This window comes from Canis lupus, chromosome 2, assembly GCF_048164855.1.
Source record: "Canis lupus baileyi chromosome 2, mCanLup2.hap1, whole genome shotgun sequence".
NCBI lineage: Eukaryota > Metazoa > Chordata > Mammalia > Carnivora > Canidae > Canis > Canis lupus.
Window position 1 is genome coordinate 44,592,478 of NC_132839.1, and position 18,297 is coordinate 44,610,774.

General features: G+C 35.3%; 1 long non-coding RNA gene across 1 annotated transcript; it reads right to left on the reverse strand.

The window, feature by feature from the left end:
* Nucleotides 1–213: 213 nt before the first annotated feature.
* Nucleotides 214–7,797, reverse strand: LOC140610160 (uncharacterized). Its single transcript, XR_012011934.1, has 3 exons — nt 7,682–7,797; nt 1,854–1,906; nt 214–349 (listed from the first exon to the last, which is right to left on the reverse strand). It is a non-coding gene; the product is annotated as an uncharacterized lncRNA (long non-coding RNA).
* Between the last annotated feature and the right edge of the window lie 10,500 nt (nt 7,798–18,297).

Genomic DNA, 18,297 nt, shown 5'->3' on the forward strand with positions numbered 1-18,297 from the left:
AACTCTTCCTACTTCTAGTCAGAAAGGATTCAGAAAAGTGATGAAAATGTGTTGAGATAACTTCTTTCCACTGCTAGACAGGAGAATCATAGAATAGCTTGTGTATTTATCTAAAAAATTAAAAGAAGAAAAAGAGTACAATAAAAGCAACACTTTTCTTCAGCAGAAGACCATTTTGACCTTAGTCATGTGAGAGCAATGAAACCATACCTGAAGTCATTTTTCTCCAGCATTGGTAACTCTATACCCCCGGTTGAACACCTTCTGCAGAACAGAGTCAATCGGCAATTTCTGATTTTTGGTGAAGCAGAAGTGGATGGACTAGCTGATATTTTGCCTCCACTGGAATCTGGATGTTGGGCAAAAACCTTGTGTAAGCAGAGGCTTTGGCATATACTCCACACTGACATAGACCATGAAGCTATTAAATTTCTTACCTCTTCACAGGATTTTCTGACTTGCACACTTGACTACACCTTTGATTTCGATTTTTCCAGAGGAAACCTGAATGCTTGTGTTTGGAAGAGAAGCGAAGTGTTTTGCATAGTCAAGTTAACTGGGTGCATCTTTCAGCAGACCTAGATTTCTGCAGGCTGCTTCTGGTGAAAATATGCTTTGTAAGTATGCTTCTCAGTCACATTTTGCACTTGCTCTTTGAGAACTAAGTAATATGTATTTTTTGGGAGTTGGGTTAAATTTGAATGGTGGTGGTTGGCACTTCGGAACATGGTGCTATGGCAGTAGAATCTGAGAAAAAGACATGGGTTGGGACTAATGCAGGGTGACCTGGGCTTCTCTAGATGACTTAATTGTGGGGTGATTTGACAGTATATATCCCAGGCTACTTACTGTGGACCACCCTAGTCAAGATTCTGACTCATTCTAGATAGCATTTTCTCTGAAAGTTGTCAGAAAACTCAGGTCAATCTGTTGGAACTTGATGTATAGCTATGAGTTAAGTTTAAGGGAAAAAATGTTCTTCCTATTTATGAAAATTGGGAGTTTGGTGCTATACTCTGAGGCACTGAGACTTTCAAAGCTCTTCTAGTGATGGTGGGTAAGCTGGGGCTTGCCTCATATGACAGCTCAAATTGTTCTGGTACCACTAGCAGAGTGTGTGTAGGCTATCTCTATCTTTTGAAGGTCGTGACTTACCATTGGAAGAAGTTTGGGGAACAGAAATTCCCTACACTGTCAAGACTGCCTACCCTTCACTTGTCACCCCAGATTGGTGGTGACAATGAAAAGGTGTGGAGAGTTCTGCTCAGTAGAAAAACATGTGCAGAGGATCACTGGTAGCTACGGCATGGCAGAGTAAAGAGTCAAATCAGAGGAGGCCTGGTGAGGTTATAGTAGTTGTCTAGGGAGCTCTCAGAAATGGCTGGGAAACATTGGAGGAGAAGAATGATCAAATGTGATGACTCTCAAGATTGAGTATGGTCAATATTCAATAAACATGAATGCTTTCATAAAAATTGCAGAACAAATCAGTTCCCTGAATCTGTCTGGGTGCCACAAACATAATAAAACAAATAAGGAAAACACTTGCCAGCAAGAACTGATTGAGGACAAGGTTATGGCTCCTGTTATAAGTTCTAAAAGATATAACCAAGGAGAATTAAAAAAAAAAAATCTTAGTAAAAATCCTTAATTACATCTCCCTTCCCAAGAAGTGGCACTGGGAAAAAAAAAACCAAAACCAAAACCAAAACCAAACAAACAAAAAAAAATGAGTCAACAAAGTTCTGAGAGTTCTTGTTAATATCCCACAATTAGGGAACTATCAAATTAAGAATGGGCACTTAACCCTAAGTGAAAGCATGGAATGATTCTAGTTATGATGGCCAACGTACCTATTCCCATAAGATGTTGGTGGAGGCTGAAAGGATTCATTATGTTTCCAGATCTGTGGAGAATTAGAACATTGATCTGAATTCTGCAGGCATACCTCCAGGTAATAGCCACCCAGGGTGGAGTGAACTCTCTTAGAAGACATTAAACTGTCCCTTAGATACGGGGTCAGCCAAACTTTGGTCTGTGGGCCTGCCCCCTGATTTGCAAATAAAATTTTATTAGAATGCACCAATGCCCACTTGTTTATGTATTGTCTGTGGCTGCTTTCATGCTACAAGAGCAGAGTAATTGTTGTAACAAAGACTATCAGTTCACAAAACTTAAAATATATACTGTATGGCTCTTTGTAGATAAAGTTTGCCCACCCTGTCTTAGATGAAAGGAGGGAGTTGAGGTTTCCCAAAAAAGAAAATTATTCTGAGATCAGGTGGATAGCGGCAAGGAAATTTTACTAACTTAATTATAGAATATACTGACCACCTAAGTGGAGACAACTCTATTAAGTATGAATCAGATGGGGAAAAACGACATTGTTGCCTATGTAAACATAAAGAAGAAAGGAACCATAAAACCACTTTGGAAGAAACATAATTGAAGAAAATCTAAAAATAGTGACTTATACCATAAAAATTACTAAGGAGAGTATGAATTAAGTAAAATTTGAGAGACAAGATGATAAACTAACCTAAAGTGATGAACATGAAAATAGCAGAGCCAAGAAAATGATTGGAGATTATAAAACAAACCCCAACAAAGCAACTTCATCTTTATAGTGCCACTAAATAAGTTTCAAAGAACCAGAGGCAGAATAGATATGGTAGAAAATGAAATTGTTGGCATAGACAAAAGGCTTAACATCATCATGATAATTGCTGAAAAAAGGGATAGAGGCTTTTAAAAATAAAATAAAGCAAATAAATATGGAAGCATACAAAAGTATTCTGGTGACATGGGTATTTACTATTCCTATTGTAAAGAACAAAAGGCAGAGTACAGGAATTTTCTTTTTTCTTTCTTTTTTTTTTTTTAAAGATTTTATTTATTTATTCATGAGAGACACACACACAGAGAGAGAGAGACAGAGACACAGGCAGAGGGAGAAGCAAGCTCCATGCAGGGAGCCCGATGCATGACTTGATCCCTGGTCTCCAGGATCATGCCCTGGGCCAAAGGCTAAACCACTGAGCCACCCAGGGATCCCCAGAAATTTTCTTGATATAACAAAAGAAATAGCATTGTCAACTTACATGGGAATGCCACATTCCAGGAAAACTTGAAGCAAAGCAAGAGGTGCCTTATTTAAATTCTTAAGTTTCCATAATAAAGAAGAAAAATCAAGGCATTTATAATGAGGGAAAAAAGAATTGAGCTAGTCGCAAAATTTTCCCCAACTTTCAATGCCAGCAAGGGAATAACTAACCTCAATAATATGATCCTTAACCAAAGTGACCTTCAACTTTGGGGGTGACAGCCTAATTCATGAAGAAATTGACAGACTATAAGACCTCCTGGTATTTCCTCACCCCCCACCACACACTCATACAAAATTTGGTGAAATGTAATCATTCAAAGGAAGAATGAACAAGCCCTCCTAAAAAGATGAGCACTGCAGTAAATGCCAGAAGAGAAGAGAATAGTGTCTACAGGGCTTTGAGGAAAAGGAAATGTGGGTGATGTACTTTTCATACATGAGCTGTCATGCTAGCAGAGAGGCATGACACACTTTCAAACATGCAAGAATTTAGGATCTATCTTGCCCGGGAAAGAAAGTAAAACTAAATAAATACTTAAGTAATGAAAATAACAACAGCTTCTAGCCAGTCAACAACCCATAGAGATATAAAAAATTAACAAGCTCAGAAATACATGAGCCATAATAAAAAATATCTAGGGATTGCATTTATGGCAATTATTGAAACTCATAGAATAGAGTTATATATATAATATAAACACATTATCTGTTTTTACTTGAGGAAGTAAAAATAGATGTTGCAGCAGGGGGATTAGATGTGGAAAAAAGTATACGAACTTTCTAATTTTTCATGGTTTGGGATCAGTAGGTATTGACTAAAACTGAAATCTTTTGCTTCAGAGAAACATAATGACTCCAGCATATTTAATTTTTAATGGTTATTTATTTCTATAATCCTCACTATCTTTTAGGAACTCATAGTTCTTGAGGTGATAAGACTTTATCGAAGGTCGAGTGTTTCCATTACATCACAATTTCTATTTCAAGTACTTCGATAAAATTAAATGCCCTCAAACTTAATGATTGCAGAAATGCAATTTATGACAATATTTATATGTATCCATCCACACACATCCAACCATTTCCCTATCCATTTAATCTCTTTCTCTTCCTCCCCTCCTTTCTGTTGGTTTCTATTCTTATTTAGATTTAGAATCTATATTTATATTTAGCTATATACACCATGAATTAAAATATGTGGAGTTACAACCCTAATGTCAACAATGGCAGTTTTGATGTACGCAAGGTTTTTAAAACTTTTTTTTTCTGTTTTTGGTTATGTGTTTCTTTATTGCCTTTCTTATAATAATGAACAAGTGAAGTCATCAGTCAAACAAAAATATGAATTAACTCATTATTCATAAACCCTGAGAACATTTAGATTATATATGTGAAAATACAAAAATGCTGAAAGATCCGTCATAACACTTACAAGTAGAATTCTGAACTAAAGGAAGCAAAATGATTTTGAAACAAAATGCAGTAGATTTCTCTGGCTTAGGTAAAATTGTGAAGCTGACAAAGCACACCTCTCTCCTGTATGACTTTCTTCTCTTACATTATGACTGAACCTGGGAATGGTACAGATTTTTTTTGTAAATTTATTAGTATAAAAATCCCGCCTGGAGCACCAGGCTCTGATTTCCCACACATTCTCCAGGATAAAAATGTTTCTAGATCTGTCCTATGCTTATTTGCTAAGATATTTCTGCTAAGGCAATCCTGTCTAACCTGTTATCCTATTATGTTACACTTTCTAGTTGTGTTACAACCCCATCTCAAGGAGTGCCAGTGCTACACAGCAAATGAGGAAAATATTTATGGACAGAAACACACTCAAATCCTACATCCATTTTGCCAACAAAAAGGTAAGGAGTTGGGTCATTAGTTGAAGAATCAATATTATAATCTCCCTAATTTTCCATGAGACCTCAAGAATCTTTGGATCACATGTTATTTATTTAGAAAGTTAAATGAGTAAAGGTCAGATGGCAAGCAGCTTAAAAATATCCAATGACCTTAGATGTCTAAAGAAACTGAGGATTATTAATAAAAGCATTGTTTTGGTCTTTAAAAAATATGATTGACTTTTCTGATTAGCTACAGCCCTAGAAACTGAATTCACATCTATTCTTTTTTGAATATTGCCACATTTCCTAATGATCATCCAAACAGATAATCATACATACCAGAAAGGTTAATGCAATCTTAAAGAGGCCCAAGGCTAGGACAGTGAGTAAAACATGGTTTGGGGTCCAGCTGTGTTTAGTTTTCAACAGACCATGTGTTTCTTGTTAGACCATCTTCTCACTCTTTGGCCTTCTTCCTGACTCTTCAGTTGAAAACAGGAGCCAATTACAGGGCCCAGAGTGAGTTCTTCGGCTTCTGGTCACTTACTCTTTCTTACATTCTATCAGCAAATCTGGATAACTGTGACAACAAGCTCAAGGTGGCTTCTTCTTCTTCTTCTTCTTCTTCTTCTTCTTCTTCTTCTTCTTCTTCTTCTTCTTCTTCTTCTTCTTCTTCTTCTTCTTCTCCTTCTTCTCCTTCTTCTTCTCCTTCTTCTTCTTCTTTCTTGGTTTGTTTTTAACTGGAAAATAAGCAGAGCCCTAAAACCACCCTAGAGCAGTTAATTTTATGTACAGGTAAAATATTAAAATATAGTTTGGGAAAGGAGAGTCAAACCTATTTATTCAGAGATTTGGAAGTGATTACCAAGTAGATTTGAAAGCCTTCAGAGAAATAATGACATGTTTGGTGGTAAGCACTGGCTGCAGCCCCCATTTTACACATGGCTAGGAGTCTCCAGGCTTCAGTGATACAGGCCATCCAGAGCCATGTGACTCAAGACCCAGAAACCCAGGTCCTTGGCTGCCAGAGAGAATGCCAATCCTTTCATCCTCTTCCATTTTCTCTTTCTCTAGTTGCAATCTCCAAGCCTCCAAAAGCCACGAGTGTGTAAATGCATTAGTTTTCCAGGAGCTGTTTATTCTGTTTAATAGACACCTATTGCCCCCTTATCCTTTCTTTTTAGATTGTCTGGACAGACACAGAACAAATTAGTGCAAAATGCTTTCATTCAAGTGTCAGGTAGAATCATAGTGATGAATGCTCCACTCTTGGGCTTTCCAACTCTCTGGGTGCAAGTACTGACAGCACTGTCTCCCTCAATTACAACCTCCTCGACATGTTCTCTGAAGTCTGTGTGGCACACCAAAGCCAGTCCTCTAACTTTGGAAGGTTCTATTCCAATAAAAACATTTTGAGCTCATCTTGAAAGAAGAAACCAAGAGGATTCAGCATCGGAAGTTTTGAAAAGTTTCAAAGCTGTTTTTCTTAAGGGAGCATTTCCACGATGTGTTCATTCTAATAGAGATGAGGAAGTTTTAATATAGTGCTAGGATGCAATCCTTAGCATGAAACTCATTGATGACCTTAGTATTTATTTATTTATTTGTTTGTTTATTTAAAGATTTTATTTACTTATTCACAACAGACACACACAGAGAGAGAGAGAGAGAGAGAGAGAGAGAGAGAGAGGCAGAGACACAGGCAGAGGGAGAAGCAGTGTCCCAGCAGGAAGCCTGATGTGGAACTCCATCCCAGGACCCTGGGATCATGACCTGAGCCAAAGGCAGACACTCAGCCACTGAGCCACCCAGGTGCTCTCATGATACCAAATTTCCTGAGGTTCCTGAGGGCAATAGGATATAGAGGAACTTTTATTCTTCCAACATGAAGGGAAATCAGATTTTAGTAAAGGGAAAACCAGTTGTCTTTTTCTTTCCAACTGATGGAATAAAATATTTTCAAATCTTTTAGCTGTTAGTATAAAGACAAGTCTATAAAAGTAAATAGAATACAATAATTTTAAAAAGGAAAGAGAGTATAGCAGAGGAAGTTGAGTTTTGAGGGCATGTTACAAGCTAAATCATTCTCAGACATTATTTTATTTTATTTTATTTTCCAATGGTACCTAATCTTTACAATATCCCAGTGTGTTAAAGATTGATGATACCCATTCTACAAAAGCTCAGAAACATTAAATAAATTGCCTAAATGCAAATATCTGATAAATAGAAGAGCCAGAATTCGCACTCCGTTTGTTCTGATTCTAAAGCCCTTGGCCACTTTCATTATTCCATGTTGTTATTAAAGTCACATAGTAAGAGGGGAAAATGAGATCGTTAAAATGTGTGTTTTCTTGTACATAGCAAATCCAGTCATCTAATTTATCGGATGTGTATTGAGCATTGGTACTTGGTTTTCTCATTTGTGAAGCCACTTTTGCCTGGTGGCATAGAATGCATTATGCAAAATTATTAATATACAAAATAGGCTAACTTCATTATTCCCATTAGCTAATAAGTATGTTTTTGTTAAAGCACTAACCTTAGTCTGAAACGAGAGTAACAAGTGATTAAGGAAAGGAAAAAATATTCCCCTGCAGTTCATCACAAAAGATACGGTGTATTTTGACTATATAACAAACCATAACAAAATTCAGTGAATGTTTACAAAGCGAATACACCAGCATTTATCACATCTTAAATACAATTTGTCACTAAACCTTACATTTTCATAGGATATAGGTGATGTAAGCAGAGGAGTGGCCTCCGACGCTGTTCAGATCCTGATTCATGAGACCCATGAATGCACAAATTTGTGTACCAAAAGGGAATTTGCAGATGTGATTAAATTAAAGGCATTGTGATGGGGTGATTATCCTGGATCATCACAAAGATCCTTCAAGAGTCAGAGAAGATGTGACAATGGAAACAGAGATTTTTCAAGAAGCATCTGGCTTTGGAGATGGAGTTGCCACTAGCCAAGGAATATAAGAAGCCTCCAGAAACTGGAGAAGACAAGGGAATTCTTTTGAGCTTCCAGAAGGAAAACAGTCTTTGCCAACACCTTGATTTTGACCTAATGGACCCAATTTCAGACCTCTGACCTCCATAACTGTAAGACAAAAAAATGTGTTTTACTTTAAATCACTATGTTTATGGTAATTTGTACAACAGCAACAGGAAGCTAAGACAATAAGTGGATTGGTAAGGCACGTTTTCTGTTCATAATTCTTTCAGTTAAAACGTAAGGTGCTCAATAGGAGTAAAGGCATGATAACCACAGTATACTATTAAATTATCTTTCAGGGTATTTGGGGAGGTGTATTCTGTGACTATGTATGTCAGTAACATGTTCAGAGAAACAAGTTCACTTGGCAAATGAAAGAATTTCAAAATTTAAAAGAATAATATGAACAAGCATTAATGTTAATGTTTCTGTCTGATATCCTGACTTTCTGCTGAATGCCTTCAAAACGCTTTTTGCTTAAGATGATATTTATCCCATCACTTAAAAAATCCCATGGTTTGTGTTTTACTTAGAGGATCTCTTATTCCTGGTTACTGCCTCCAAAATTCATGTGTTGATATTGTTCTTTACAATGACATGAACTTCTTTGTCGACATTTTTAATGTCAGAGCATCTAGCACAATGCCTGGAACATGGTAAGGATGAAACAAATACTTTTAGAAAGCATGCAAATTAAAACAGGAAGCTGTCATTCTTCTCCCATTGAATGAAGCATGGTGATGGTTTAAAAGGTAAGAGGCAACGAGAGTCAGAACAATGCCATAAATCTGACACTTCTGTTCACTTCAGTTAAGCTTTCCATTAAGAGTAACAGAAATTCTGCAAAGCAGGTTGACAATATGTCCCAAGATCTTTAAAATTTTTATATCCTTTGTCTTGGCAATTCCATTAGAAGGAATCTACTCGAAGAATTGTAGTTAGAAATTTACCAGAATAATTGTGATAGCGATGATTATTAATTATGTGAAATAGAGGTGGGGAATATTATGTTGTTTAAAATAGTTTTGAAAACATTTCAACATCCGAGGAAACCAGATGCAAAATTATTGCAGAGTGATATGGTTCTTTGCTTTCTTCTTTAAATCTGTCAAAATTCTAAAGTTTACACAATTAATTATATTGTCATGAATAGAAAAGTTGGTATAAAATTTACTGATCTTGTGTACTTCTAAAAATAAAAAAATGAACTAAAAATCCATTTATTTACTGAGAGCTGAAACAAAATGTTTCAAAGTCAGAATTGTACTGATTGTTGACTCATACGAATCAAATCTGGTGTATAATTTCTATTTATTTACTGCACCTGCGTAAAAACAGCCAGCAACATGATATCACATCAGAGATAGCTTTATTATGCTGAGCATCTATATGTAAATAAAATATTGGCATAGTACATCTGGGCCACTGGCTTGATTATTTTTAACTGAACTGACTCATATTTAAGCCAAGCACAAAATTAACCACATATATTTACAAAATATATTGTAAACTACTTGATCCAACTGGCTACATCGAGGGGTCTCACCATAGACAACTGCGTTTCTTCAGTGATCAAATATAGAAAGCAGTATTGCTTAGAATACTGGTGCCCAGAGCCAAGTCCCAAAGCTGGCTCATTCTTGGTCCTAACAGATATTTGCTGAAATAAGTGAATTCAGAGATTTATTACTATATACTATATTATATATTACTATATTACTATATATTTATCACATTATACCTTGATTCTCTTTGAAAAAACTATGCAATTGCAGGGCTTTGGAGCCACAGTGCCTTTTATGAATCTTGGCTCTGGCCCTTTTTGCTGTGTGGTCTGGACATGTTACTTAACATCTCTGTGTTTATGGCTAATCATCTATAAAATGGATATAATAGTGGTTCCAGTATTATAGGGATATTATGAGGATTAACTGAGCAGTTACTCTAATTGTAAAAACAACGAGAACAGTCTCTGACACATAATAAATACTATGTATTATTTGTTAAATTAATAGACAACATCTGTCTCCTGCACTCCAATATCATAGGCCTCTCACTCATTACCTTGGCCAAAGATTGGCACTAGACCTAAGCCAAATCCAATCAAGCTCACTGTTAATAAGCATCAATTTTGGAGGATCCCTGGATGGCTCAGCGGTTTAGCATCTGCTTTTGGCTCAGGGTGTGATTCTGGAATCCCAGGATCGAGTCCTGCATCAGGCTCCCTGCATGGAGCCTGCTTCTCCCTCTGCCTGTGTCTCTGCTTCTCTCTCTCTCTGTCTGTCTCTCATGAATAAATAAATAATTTTTTTTTTTAAATAGCATCAATGCCACAATTATCTTGGTACATGAATCTATTATTCTTTAGAGTAGATTCCTTGAAATGGGATTGCTGGGTAACATATACAAAACATTCTTAAGATCTTGGTACATATTGTCAAACTTCTTTTCAGAGAGTTTGTTACTTTTACTTACTTTTATATTTTAAAAATATTTATTTCAAAAAGAGACAGTGAGTGAGGGGAGGGGCAGAGGGAGAGGAAGATAAGCAGACTCCCACTGAGTAGGTAGTCTGAAGCAGGGCTCAGTCCCAGAGCCCTGAGATCATGACCTGAACCAAAATCCAGAGTTAGATGCTTAACCGACTGAGCCATCCAGGTGCCCCAATTTCTGTTACTTTTAAAGCTTTACTGAAATGCACTGAAAGGGATTTATTCTGGAGTCCTAGAGAAATTCTCCACTAGTTTCTGCTACTTGCTATATATTTTTTTTTTGGGTGCAAATTTAATTTTATTAAACCTTACAATGAATGTTGTGACATATCATTTTCCATTATGTGACAATTTATTGGCTGGCATCTGAATACAGTACTTCTTCTGAAAAATACACAATGGGAAGTGACGAAAGGGAGAAACTAGTTGTTTAGTGATACATGAGGGTGGGGAAAAAAAGAAAAAAAAATAAGAAAAAGGATGACAACCAATTAGTATCTTTAGGATCTAACTCTAAAATGGTTAAGGTTCCAAGCAATAATGCTGCTGTTGCAGTGTGCAAGAATATGGTTATCATCTCATCTGGCCCTCACAATTCTGATAATTACAAGGACTATTTTACCTGTAAAATTCAACCTAAGGTTTCAGTTGGGTGATATGATTTTAAAAAGCAACCTTTTCATACATAATTTAAGGATTTTTCTCAAGTCACAGTAGATGGGGGTCTCTTAAATACTATACATTAAGGTAGTCACTATACAAGTGAGCAATCACTTAACTTCAAAATCATAATGGGCACCAAGTTTTTTTTTTGCTGATTTGGGTTTTATGCCCCTGTTAGATTTATGGATAAGAAAATGACCCTTTTTAAAAAATCTATAATCCACTTGTCTGTATAAAGTAGACTGGTATCTAATCTGAGTAAAATGACCATTTCTTCTCCAGGAATGGTCAGTAGTGGAACATCTCAGAGTTCCATCCTCAGAGTTGTTTACTCTTATGTATTTCATATGGCAGTAATTAGTATTTCTTTCATTACAATAAGGTAGAGCCATTGCGTACTTCTATGTATTTATTTTGTATCCTCTGAACCATTTTCTCCTGGGTTGTGGACCTTTATCTTATCAATATCTCTGAGTTGCTTACATGTTAGGATTAGCCTTTTTATCAGTTATATAAATGAAAATACTCCGATACAGAGTTGTTTGTTTGAATTTTATGACTTTTGGATTTGGATCCATAGTCAAGAAAGTCATTCTGCTCTCCAGAGATATAACACAATTTCCCCATATTTACTTGGAGTACCTTTGTTTTGTTTTTTACATTTAAATTGTTGATCCATTTGCAAATTATTTTGCATTACGATGTCTGCCCAGATGGAGATATCTTTAAAAGAATTCTTCTGTATTATTTTCTAGTGTTTTTATGGTTTTATATTTTTTCTCCAATCATTGATATACTTAGGACACATTTTCATGCACATGGTGATGCAGTAGGCTCACCCATTCAATAATCCAGGACAGATAAACTCCAGGATCCAGAGCTCTGAATAAAAAGCACTTTAGTATCTTTACTGAGATATAAAATTAACATAAACTTAACTCATTGTAAATGTATGATTCAGTGATTTTAAAGTTGTTCAACTATCACTGTATATTTTTAAATTTTTTCCTTGTTTAGTGACATTTTTTCTTTTTAATTATCATAGAGTAAAAATTGTTTATGGCATATGGCATAAGTTTCAACTATTTAAACACAAGTATAGGGTTGTGTAACCATCACTGAATCAGGAATCAGAATAGTTCTATCATCCCAAAACATAAAAGGGGAGGGTTAACAGACTTTGATTATGGTGAATTTTCTATTTCCCTTGAAGTGGCAAAATATTGATTCTGAATAGCCTGTGAGAAGTTAACTATGCATATTGCCAAGTAATAATTACAATAGTTAAATTACAATTGAACACTAAAACTTGTTCAAAAAAATCCCCTTAAAGATGAGCATTTCTGTGGTCTGAATATTTGTGTCCCCATCAAATTTATATGTTGAAAACCTGATGCCTATAGTGATGGTATTAAGAGAAGGGTCCCATGAGAAGTGATTAAACTATGAGGGTGGAGTCCTCATAAATAGGGTTAGTACCCTAAATGAAGGACCCTCAGAAAGCTCTCTCATCCCTTTCTCCAGGTGAGAACAAATGAGAAGGCAGCAGTCTGAAACCTGTAAGAGAGCCCTCATCTGAACCAGACAGTGCTGGCGCCCTGATCTTGGACTTTCAGCCTTCAGAACTGTGAGAAATAAATTTTTGCTATGTATAAGGCACCCAGTCTGTAGTATTTTGTTATTGTAGACTAACTAAAGGGAAAGAAAAAGACAAAACAGAGGCAGAGAAAATAAAAAACAAATAAGAAAATGTGCTTAATTCTAAACACATTGATAATCATATTCAAGGATCTAAATACTTCAAAGATAGAGATTAGGGGCACCTGGGCAGCTCAGTCAGTTAAGCATCTGACTCTTGATTTCGGCTCAAGTCATGATCTCAGGGTCTTGAGATCAAGCCCCACGTGAGGCTCCACTCTCAGCAGGGAGTCTGCTTGAGATTCTCTCCATGTCTTTCTCCCTCTGCCCCTCCCCCTACTTGTATGTGTGCTCTCTCTCTAAAACAAACAAACAAACAAACAAACAAACAAACAAACAAACAAATAAATAAATAGACCTTTATAAGAGCAACAACAAAAAACCCCAGATATTATTAGAGGAAAATAACATAAACCAACTATATGTTTTCTACAGGAGACTTACTTCCAATACTATTATATGGGTTGATTAAAAGTAAAGGAGTGGGGCAGCCCCAGTGGCCCAGTGGTTTAGCGCCACCTTCAGCCTGGGATGTGATCCTGGAGACCCCGGATTGAGTCCCACGTCCGGCTCCCTGCACGGAGCCTGCTTCTTCCTCTGCCTGTGTCTCTGCCTCTCTCTCTCTGTGCCTGTCATGAATAAATAAATAAAAAATTTTAAAAAGATGGCTTTAAAAAAAGTAAAAGAGTGGACATATATGTACCTTGTCAACACCAATCGAAAGAAAACTAGAGTAACTTTATCAATATCAGGAAGGGTAGACTTCATAGTAAAAAAAACTTACCAGGAATACAAAGGAATATCACATATTGGTAAAATGGCCAATTAACAAAGAAGATACAGCAATCCTGAATGTCTATGTACATATCAATTCTGCTTTAAAATGCATGAAACAAAATCTGATAGAACGAAAAGGAAAAATAGATAATTGTAGTTGGTGACTTCAACGGTCCTCTGAACGTTGAAGAACTAGTAGATGGAAAACCAACAGGAGTATCAAAGAGCTAAACAATATTCAATAAACAACATCATCAATGAACTGGAGCTGACATTAATAGACATTCCACCCAAGAACAATGGAAGGCATATTCTTTTTAGGTATACCTGGAACATGCCCTGCATCATCGAGCAAACCTTTACAAACAAAAATGATTCAGTCATATAAAGTAGGTTCTCTGGTAATCCATTTTTAGAACACTTTCATCCATAAATCTGCAGGATCTCATTTGCAGTCAATGCCTCTTTCAAAACTCAGGCTTAGAAAATCAATTATTTACTCTCGTCTTCATAAACTTATCTTTTTTTTTTTTTTTTTTTTAGATTTTATTTATTTATTCATGAGAGACACAGAGAGAGAGAGAGAGAGGGAGAGAGAGAGGGGCAGAGACACAGGAGGAGGGAGAAGCAGGCTCCATGCAGGGAGCCCGACGTGGGACTCGATCCCGGGTCTCCAGGATCATGCCCTGGGCCAAAGGCAGGTGCTCAACCGCTGAGCCACCCAGGGTTCCCCATAAACTTATCTTTTCTGAAGATTTCATATAAATGGAATCATACAATATGTTACCATTTCACGTCTGCCATTTAGCATAATGCTTTCAAGGCTCACCCCTATTATAGCAGGTCTCAGGACTTTTTTTCTGAAAAGAAATTTCACTATATAGATATGCCACATTCTTTTCGCCCATTTATCAGTTGAAATACTTTAGAACTGTTTCCGCTGAATATTCTCTTGGTCCAGCATAACTTAATGAAAAGACTGTCCTTTCACCAATGGATTATCATTGTACTTTACTCAAAAATTAATTGACTATAAACATAAGTGTTGATTTCTGATCTCTTGTTTTCAATTTGTCTATGTCACCATGTTTATAGAAAAACTATATTCTCTTGATTACTATAGATTCATGGTAAGATTTGAAACCAAGTAGTATTAGGATTAGCTTAACAAAAAATCTTGCTAGGATTTTTATAGAGACTGGATTGAATTTGTCAAACAATTTGGCAAGAACTGCCATTCAACCAATATTTATTCTTCCAATCTATGAGCATGGGGTATCTTTTGATTTGTTTCAACCCACTTTAATTGCTGGAAACAATATTGCATTATTTTGTTTATTTCTATTATTTATTTATTTTATTTATTCCTAAGTATTTAATTTTTGATGCTACTGTGATTGCATTATTTCTTAATTTCAATTTCAAGTTGTATATAGAAGCCAGTATATAGAATTTTATATACAATTTATTTTGTCTATCAATGCACTTTTGATCTTTTGACCTTGTTAAACTCCTTTATTACTTTTACTTATTTAATAGTGTACTCCTTAAGATTTTATAAATATAGAATTATGTCATTTATAATAAAATAGTTTTACTTTCTCCTTACCAATCAAGATTCCTTTCAATAATTTTTGTTTTCTTATAACCACCATTACAATATTGAGTAGAGATGTGAGAGTGGACATTCTTGCCTTATTCTCAATTTTAGAGGAAAGCCTGCAGTTTAATACAAACTGTAGGCTTTTTATAGGTTCCCTTTATCAGGTTAAGTAAATTCCTTCTTATTTTTAGTGTCCTGAGACTTATTATTATAAAGAGGTGTTGCTTTTTGTCAAATGCTGCTTGTTTTTTTTAATTTATTTTTAATTTTTAAAGAAGATTTTGCTTATTTCTTTGAAAGCGTGAGAGTGAGAGTGAGAGCAAGAAAGAGAGAGAGAGCACACACTCAGCTGGAGAGGCAGAGGGAGAGGGAGAAGCAGACTCTTCACGAGCAGGGAGCCCAACGCGGGGCTCCTGGGGTCATGACCCAAGCCGAAGGCAGACACTTCACCAAATGAGCCACCCAGATGCCTTCAAATGCTTCTTCTATGTGTCCAACAACAACATATATTTTTCATTCTTTATTTTTGAAGGTGATATAAATGCTGCACAACAATGGCACACAATGTTTTAAGGTGTTCAATTCAGTTTGTGAAAATTTAATAAATAATTTTGCTTCTATTTTCATCAGGGATATTGGTTTACAGCTTTATTTTCTCATGATGTTTTTCTTGGGCTTCAGTGGTACAAAAAAGTATATTTATTATTTTAAAGATTATTTAATTTATTCATGAGAGACACGGAGAGATAGAGAGACAGAGACACAGGCAGAGGGAGAAGCAGGCTCAATGCAGGGAGCCCGATGTGGGACTGGATCCTGGGACTCCAGGATCACATTCTGAGCTGAAGGCAGACGCTTAACCACTGAGCCAACCAGGCATCCTGAAAAAATTACGCTTATAGAAAGAGTTGTAAAGTATCCTTTCCTTTATTTTCTGAAAAAGTTTGTGAAGAATTTATATTATTGATCCTTTGCATATTTTATGTATTTCATCATGAAAGCCATATGGGTCTGGGCTTTTCTTCATGAGAAGATTTTTAATTCCTTGTGCTATTTCTTTACTTGACAGGTTTATATTTAGGCTTTCTATTTCTCTTTAAGTCAGTTTTGGTCATTTAGGTCTCAGCTTCATTTAATCTAAATTACCTAATGTATTGACATCTAGTTTTGCATAATATTATGTTAACAATACTTTTAATTTCCTGATAGTTATGTTTAATCTTTTATTACTGATTTTGGTAATTTTGATCTTATTATTTGTCAGTCTAGCAAAAGTTTCTTTCATTTTACTTTTTGATCTCAAAAAAAGCAACTCTTGATTTCTTCAATTTTTGAATTTTTTGTTTTTCTGTATTTTAAAAAGATATTATTTATTTATTCATGAGAGACACACACATAGAGAGGCATAGACATCAGCAGAGGGAGAAGCAGGTTCCTCACAGGGACCCTGAAATGGGACTCAATCCCAGGACTCCAGGATCACGCCCTGAGTTGATTGAAGATGCTCAATCACTGAGCCATCCAGGTATCCCTGTATCATCATCATCTTCTTCTTCTTCTGATGATGATGATGATGATTATTATTATTTTAATTCCTTATATTTTAGGATTTTCTTCCTTCTAGTCTTGGTGGGTTTAGTTTTTACTTCTTTTTTCTAATTTTTTTAAGATAAAAATTTAAGTTATTGCTTTTAGAACTTTCTAATTTTTGGGTATAGATGTCCAATGCTATGAATTTTTCTCTAAGCACTGCTTTAAATGTATCAAATAACTTTTGATATATTGTAATTTCATTATCATTGATTTCAATATTAAAAAAATTCCCTTTAGCCTTTCTCTTTACATGGGTTATTTATAAATGATGTTGTTTAACATCCTAAAGGTGGCTTTCTAAGATTTTTTTTTTTTTTTTAACAGGATCAGGCCCTGGACTGATCCTAAACCACTGAGCCACCTGGGCTGCCCCCTTTCTGAGATTTTTATTTGTTAATACTTTCTAATTCAATTCTATGGTGATAAGAGAACATATTTGAATGATAACTATATAAACAGATAATTTATTGAGATGTCTTGTGGGCCATGAGGAATGCTTTGTGTATGCTTAAAAGGAGTGTCCATTCTATAGTAGTTGAATGAAATATTAGCACGTCAGTAGGGTTAAACTGTTTGATGATCTTGCTCAAGTTCTCTATATACTTCTTGACATCCATTTATTTGTCTAACCAAAAACTGAAAATGAACAATTGATGTCTCTAGCAATTGCTGAATGCTTGGTGCCTCTTTTTAATTTGTTAATATCTTATTTCCTATGTTTGGGGTTCTGTTGCTAGATGTGTGTATATATTTATAGTTGTTATAATTTTTTTAGTTGTTATAAATTTTTGATGAACTATAATTTCCCTCTGTCTTCAGACATTTTTCTTAAGTTTCAATCACACTTTGAATGTAAAATGTGTATCTTATAAGAATTAGTTCTTTTAAAAAAAAAATCAATCTGGTGATCTCTGCTTGTTGAGTAAAGGGTCCATTCACATTCATTATCATTTCTTATTTGGATGAATTTTTATATGCAGCATTTCTTTGTTTTCCATTTGAATGATACTGTTTTTACCCTTTCAGTCCTCTTTTCCTGCCTTCTTCTAGATTAAATACACACATTATTTTTACTTCTGTTGATTTTTATATATTATTTTGAATTATATTTTATGGTTGCTCTAGGATTATAATATACATCACAATCTACTTTGAAATCATACTAATTTAAATATAGTAAAATATTGTGCCTTTATTCCACTATGTCTCCTTTTCCTTCCTCTTCTTTTATAATATACCCAATAAAACAGTGTTTATAATTGTCATTTTATACCAACTTATGTAGTTTCTAAAAGTCAGGAGAAGAAATAAGAAAATATGCACTTAGTGAGTCATTTATGTTAAGCCACATATTTATCATTTCTGGAGTCTTTGTTGTTTTGTTTTGTTTTTAATGTGGATCTAAGAGGCCCTGGCATTTCTATTCAAAAAGCAGCCTTGAGTTTTATGTTTCTTTGTAGGCAGGTCAGCTAGTCAAGGATTATCTTAGTTTTTATTTATCTGGAAAT